Below are 6,846 nucleotides of genomic sequence, written 5' to 3'. Positions count from 1 at the left end.
ACTTTTTAGTTTGATGTAGTCCCATTTGTCTATTTTTCTTGTTTCCCTTCCTTCTATATAGCTAAGAGAAATGTCAGAGATTTTACTGCCTATGTTTTCTTCTAGGAGTTTTATGGTTTTGAGTCTTACATTTAATCCATTTTGAATTTATTCTTACATATGATGTAAGGTGATCTAGTTTCATTTCTTGCATGTATGTTTCCAGTTTTTTCAACACCATTTGTTGAATAGACTTTCTTTACCCCATTATATGTTCTTTATTGCCCATAAAGACATGGGTTTATTTCTGGGCTCTTTATTCTGAACCATTGATCTGTATGTCTGGTTTTATGCCAGTACCATAAAAGAGCAGCTTGACTACAGTGGCTCCATCTTCTTTCTTCACTCCGGTCCTCAGATTCTAGGCCGCAAGACCATGATCAGTTACCACTATAAATATTTATGTGGAATTCTTTTGTTTCGGAATACTTTTTAGGAATCTGGGTAATCGTGACTGTAGGTCATGAGATTATCTAGTTCAGATCTGCAAACACAAATGTCCATCAGATCCTCAAATGCCAGTGGGGGTGGGGCATATAGCAGTGGTGGGGACTGTGGAAAACTGAAATGCATCTTCCCAGTCTGAAGAGGGCACCTACTACTTGGCTCTGGTTGATGGTTGCTAGAACCTTCCATGGACCAAAGGTTGCCAGTTCTTCTAACTTTTCAGAACATGCCAAAAGTCTGAATTTTTGTGAAATTTTCTGATTTAAGCATTTGGAACCAAATTCAAAATGAGAAAAACAGCCGAAACCGGTTTGGCTCAGTGGATAGAGCGTCGGCCTGCGGACTAAAGGGTCCCGGGTTCGATTCCGGTCAAGGGCATGTACCTTGGTTGCGGGCACATCCCCAGTGGGGGGTGTGCAGGAGGCAGCTGATCAATGTTTCTCTCTCATCGATGTTTCTAGCTCTCTATCCCTCTCCCTTCCTCTCTGTAAAATATCAATAAAATATATTTTAAAAAAACAAAACAAAAAAAAATGAGAAAAACAACGACACCATCGCTTCTTAAAAACCAAGGCTGCAGGCTGCCTCCAAGAGTCAAAACTCTTTATTTTAAAAACCAGTGCAGGAAGGTAAGGTCTAAAAAGTTGAAAGGCCTGAGGCTAAAACAGGTCAGTCAGTGATGGAGCCAGAGCTAGACGTTTGATCGCCAAGGGAAAATTGGATGAGGAAAAACACACCCCACTTCCCCTCTCTGCTTCTGCCCTTGCTTTTCTCACTTGCAAGTTACCTCCCAACCAAACTCAGCAAAGGTGGAAAAGTACCTGCTTCATCCAGCAGCAGCAGTGTTTGTAAAACATTTATAAATTAATAGAATCTTTCTAGCCAATAAATGTAGCTTTAGGTGTCAGATCAGATTTTAAATATTAACTTCTGTGTCTCTGTCATGGAAAAAATAAGAACTACTTATATGGGCTGTGGAAAGGATGAAATAAGATTTCAATGTGTGCAGTGTCTGGCACAATACCAGGACCATACTAAAGACCCTGCACTTGGTAATTGTAATAATATCCAGATGATGTCATAATAGTTTGCATTATCCATGGGGTTGGGGTGGGGTGGGGAAGAAGATAAAGTATTTCATGGTGGGGGCAGGTTATGGATAAATCTCAAGATGAAATTCCTAATAGGAGGTATAGGTGGGATTTTCTTTTAAAACCCCATTTTTGCCTGACTCCAGTGGAGTTCATGATCAAATCCATCTGCATCACAGTGTGTACACTGCAGACTTAAAAGGCACCCATTCCTGTCCACTTTGGCTAAATGAATGGTGGAGCAAAATGAGAGTCCAGGTGGTTCTGGGCCAAGAAGGGGACTTGCTGGGTTTCAGAAGAGAAAGTCGCACGCATTCGTTTTCCTCTCGCTCTAGGGCAACCGCAGGGACCTGCTTCCACCTGCGAGCTTTTTCTGCAGAATGCGGGAGGCCGCAGTCGCGGAAAAGGGGGCGGAGGCAGAGGCGGAGGCGGCACCCAGGGGCCGGGGCAGGGGAGGCCGGGACCATCGCAGCGACAATTTCTTTTCCTGCTGCAGGGGTGGCTGCAGCACGTTCGGATCCGCCCTGCCTGCGCGTGGCTTTACTAGGTCTCTGATCGCCCCCCACCCCCCACCCCCGTGCTGCGGGGCCCGGCTGCGAAGGGGAGGAGGAAGAGGAGAACAACGCACGCTGCCAGAGCGAGGGAAACTAACAAAGCTCCATCGGTTCACAGAGAGGGGTGGACGCACCGCCGAGGCCAGCGAGCTGGCGCCTCCACTCCGGGGGCCATAGCGCCGGGCTGCAGTGCCTTCTAGCAAAAGCCAGCGCGGCCGGGCTGCAGCGGCCAGACGGATGCCAAGGCCACAGGACAGGCGCGGGGGCAGCCGCTGCAGTCGCCGCCCCACGCGGGCTCCGGACATGCAGGGTTGCTGGTGAGTAGGCGCGCGCGCTGGAAGCGTGAGTGTGAGTGCGCACCAGCACGAGCGAGGGTACCCGACGGGTCCATGTGCACCGTGGCCTGGCGCGCCCCTGTCCCTCTTCCGATGGCGGCGTCGGGTCTGGGGTTTGTTCCGCGGGAAGAAAATGTTTTTTACTGGTTCTTCACTTCCTTCAAGTGCCCCGATTGTCCGCCTGCGTCTGCGCTGCTTCTGTGCGCCCCCAGCCGGCTCCTAGGGGTTCCTTTCACCTTGATGGGGAAGGCAGGAAGCTGTGGCTCTGGGTGGCAGGGCGGGACTCTGGCAGTGACCTATAAGCGTGTTTCTGGTTCCGAGTTGGAGAGGGTGTCGACACTGAAAGAGATCAGCGCCCTGTCTTTGGGGGTGCGTGGTGTGGAGAGGGGAGGGCGAGGGTTGGAAGAGCAGACCTTTGCCCCAGCAGGACATGTGGCATGCCTCTAGATGACGTTTACTTTTGTGACGTTTATTAGCGTAAACTGTCTTAAGACAGTTAGTAATTCACGAGTAATTTACGTCTTAACTGAATATCTTTAATGAAATGCACCAAGAAGTATAATGTCACTAGAACAATTTTCCAGAACTCTCTAAAACAACCCACACTGCTGATATCCAAGAGCCTAAGGTGAAATTAAAAATACTACAAAACCTATATAATTTTATTAACCAATGCCACCCCAATAAACTTAATTTTAAATTGCATATGTAATAGGTAATTCAAGAAACAGAAGTTGATCTAGAAGATGTGAGAGGGGCTCTTAAGTGTTTGAGTGCCTTGGGGATGGAGTGGCTTTCTGGAAATCAGGTGGTTAGGAAAACAGACATCTTTCAAACTAAGCTCCACTGAGCACAGTGATTTACAAACATCCTGTTAGTCACTAAGGAGAAAATGAAGCCCTAGGTTTTAGGGAGTTTCTGAAATTATAATGAATATGAGTAAGATGCTGATTTATGATTTCATGTTCTAGGCCCTATCAATGGTAATAAATACAGCAGATTTGTTCCAGCAGATAAATTACACCAGAATTTTTTTTTAAGATTTTTTATTGATTTTTAGAGAGGAAGAATGAGTGAAGGAGAGAGAGAAACATCCATGTGAGAGCAGAATATTGATTGGCCGCCTCCTGCATGCCCTCTACTGGGTTTCTAGCCTGAAACCCCCACTTGTGCCCTGCCCAGGAATCAAATCGTCAACCTTTTGGTGCACTCGACGACACCCAATCAACTAAGCCACACTGGCCAGGGCTACACCTGAATTTTTCACTTCTGTGTGAAGTTTTTGTTCATAGTTTTCTATAATGGTTTTATAGAGATTAAGCCACTGGGTTTTATTTTTTCCCAGACCTTGTTTCAATGGACAATCTTATTTATGTTTGTGGAATGGATGCTCAATTAAATCTCAAAAATGTACTCTATAACTGTATTATAGTAGCATTTTGTAGCTATAAATAATCAATTTTTTAAAAAATTCAAGTTAATGCCTTTGAGAAATAGACTCCTCCTGTTTACTACTGGCTCCATTACAGCTTCTTTTCTCAAAGCCATGAAATGTTACTGGAATCTACCTGGAAAATGAACTGGCTGCTTCTTTTCAGTTCAAGCATATATCCAGCACATTGTTGGTCGCTTGGGAATCTAGCTGGAATTTATGTATCAGTTGATTCTTGGGAATTTTAAAAAGAAACTTGTTTTTTGTGTGTGTTTGTTTAAATAAAACAAGCACCATTTAAATGACCACGCAGAGAATCCTAGTTTTTTACCCATATTGTGGTCTTGAGGGCCAGTTCTTGCCTACTTTTGCCTTGTTTCATAGGACTGATTGCCAGTGGGAAGCTTAGAGAGAGACATTGAGGGGAGCGGTATTCCCGAGGAGGTTTGCTCCTGGAGAGGAGAATGTCTCTGGGGTGGGTTCCTGAGAAGGGCTGATAAAAATAGTTAAAGAACTGTTAGTAATAGTTCCTTTTTTTATTATTATTTAGCATCTAGGACTTAACTAAACCGGTTTGATCATACTCCTCCTTCAAGGACTCTTCCCAATTCTACTCACAGCATCAATCCAGGGAATGAGGTTGCTTTTCACTGAGAAGAAAAGTCTAGTGATTCTTGTTCAACATATGAGGGCTAGAAGAAACATGTAGATGCTGCCCAGGAAATGTCAGGTGCCTTCCGGGAGGACACATTTACACATTAGAGACATTTTAATCCACTGGATTTGGGATTCTGTCTAAAGCTAGCATTTTTTCTCAACCCTGTGAAAGATTTATAAGTAACTTCAAATGACTCCAACTCCTCAAAAAGTGACTCATAGTCATCCCTGAAAATATTAGACTCAGCTTTCTGTCCCTTTGGGCTAATGGATCACAGATGCTCAATAAATGTTTGTTAAATGAAAAACAAGTTTGGAATGTCTTTACTTCCCAACTTAACTAGTTCACATCTAGTATTGATTGTTTTTAGCCATAACTTTCTATGAACCTTTCATCAAATTGAAGCTCATGCATATATTCAACTAAGATTAACTTCCTCCATTAAGGAACAATAACCATCCCTTCGAAATAAAAACAAACAAACAAACAAAAAGCACTGTATTGGCACCTGTTGACTTGCTCATTCCGTGAACATGTGAATTGTCCAGTGGGATGTGTGAGTTTACATTAAAAAAATCCTGAGTGGACATCAGAATGTTCAACCCAGGAATAATCTGGATGTGCCTTTTGTCACAAATTATTTGCATTTCTAAGCAAATCACATGAGTTTCTAGTACAATCCAGCATCTCCTCATGCTAAATGGAAAAGCTAATGAAACCTTTGGCAAATGGCTAAGACTTCACAGCACATACATAGCATCTGATTTTCTTTCTAAATTTTAAATTAATCCGTGTTGTGTTTGTCCATTGATTTGGCTGATTTAGGAACTAATTAAGACTGGTGGTTACTTAGTAACTTACGTTTATTAGAAGCAGCTCCTTTGTATACGCACAGTAATTCAAGTTTTAATTGCTCTAGTTAGCCTTTTAAAGTCCTCTTGGAAATGGTTGCATTGTATGATCTTGGATATTAAGAGTACTATGCTTTTTTTTTTTTTTAATAGTTCTGACTTTCCATTCCAAGTCATTAGAAATTTAGCCTATGATTCATGTCCTAATTTCAGGACTAAAGATTAAAAAGCTGTCTGAAGTTTGCCTGGATATTAACATGATCATGCATATTAATAATGCACATTTTCTGTCTGACATTCTTCTGTTCATGTCCTCCAATCAAGCTTGTTTTATTCCGAATAAAAATTAAATGAGATCCTTAAACATTTAATTTTTTTCTAATAGGCTATGTCCAAAATAAATACAATAAAAAATTGCTATCACTGTGTTGAAGTAATACAAATACTGATGTCCTCTGCGTAATGAAACATGGCCATTCTTATCAGGTATTTACTTGATTAGTAGGAACTTGAACAAGGGTTAAAGGCCTGTTCCTTTCATGCCTTACTAAGGCCTGTGAAAGCCAGGGAGTGGAATTTTGATTAGATAAGGTGGACAGTTCAAGGCTGGTTCCTTGAAAGGATTAAGTGATGAAAGCATCTTTTTGGAAGAATATTTTGGCCCTTGGGTGGGGAGTGGATTAGTGGAAGGAGGGAGTGGAGGTGTTAATCTGGTATCAGAGAATGATAGTCAGATTTTTAATCCAAAGGCTGCAATGGAGAAGCGAAAACTTAAGATAGTCAGACATCAGAAGTCTTTGTTTTATGTGCAAGAGGGATAGTAAACCTATGGCACAAGGGTCATCATTCACATTCCACATTCATGGAACATCACCCACATTCTTTTCTGCTGAGCCCTAGTGTAACCTCAGAATCTTGCAAACATTTGACAGATATTTAGTAATAAATATTAGTTCTTGAACATGTGCTATACGCCAGGCACTGTGCAAAGGCTTAACACATCATCTCAAGGATGATGGCATATTTAGGAACATGAATTCTTTTTGCCATTTACTAGTTGTGTGTCCTTGGGCAAGTTACTAACTCCTCTGAGCCTCAGTTTCCTCATCTTTTAACTGCGATATTAATTTCCCTCTCCTAAGGCTTGGGGGAGAGTTAAATGAATAAATAGGTATAAATGGAAAGTGATTAGAAGTGTCTGGCAAAAAGTTGTGCTATATGTGTTTGTTGTTATTTATGAATTCATAAAAAAACTTTAGGCAATAGGTATCATGCAAATTTAAAAACTGAGGTACAGAGAGATTCTTGTGTAAAATTGTTGTTATTTTTACTTGATGCTTTAGTATTTTGTAGTGGTATTTTTCATTAAGTGCTTTATTAAACATGTTCCAATTTTGTGTTTTTACATTTGCTTTAAAATTGTTTATTTTTTGTTTTTG

At 41.7% G+C, this 6,846-nt stretch overlaps 1 protein-coding gene across 6 annotated transcripts in view; it reads left to right on the top strand.

Moving 5' to 3' along the window:
* The first annotated feature begins 2,015 nt into the window (after positions 1 to 2,015).
* The window catches only part of STAMBPL1 (STAM binding protein like 1), a 45,566-nt gene continuing 40,735 nt past the window's right edge, over positions 2,016 to 6,846 (top strand). Inside the window, exons 1-2 of one of the 6 annotated variants that reach the window (XM_080687724.1) lie at positions 2,016 to 2,124; positions 2,250 to 2,448. The gene's annotated coding sequence lies outside the window, so the exon portion shown is untranslated. Of the gene's footprint in view, positions 2,449 to 6,846 lie in introns of all 6 variants that reach the window. The other 5 variants (XM_080687723.1, XM_080687721.1, XM_080687722.1 and 2 more) reach the window with 5 other exon arrangements.

Source organism: Plecotus auritus (genome assembly GCF_963455305.1).
Source record: "Plecotus auritus genome assembly, chromosome: 9".
Classification (NCBI taxonomy): domain Eukaryota; kingdom Metazoa; phylum Chordata; class Mammalia; order Chiroptera; family Vespertilionidae; genus Plecotus; species Plecotus auritus.
This window is presented reverse-complemented; position numbering and strand designations above follow the sequence as displayed.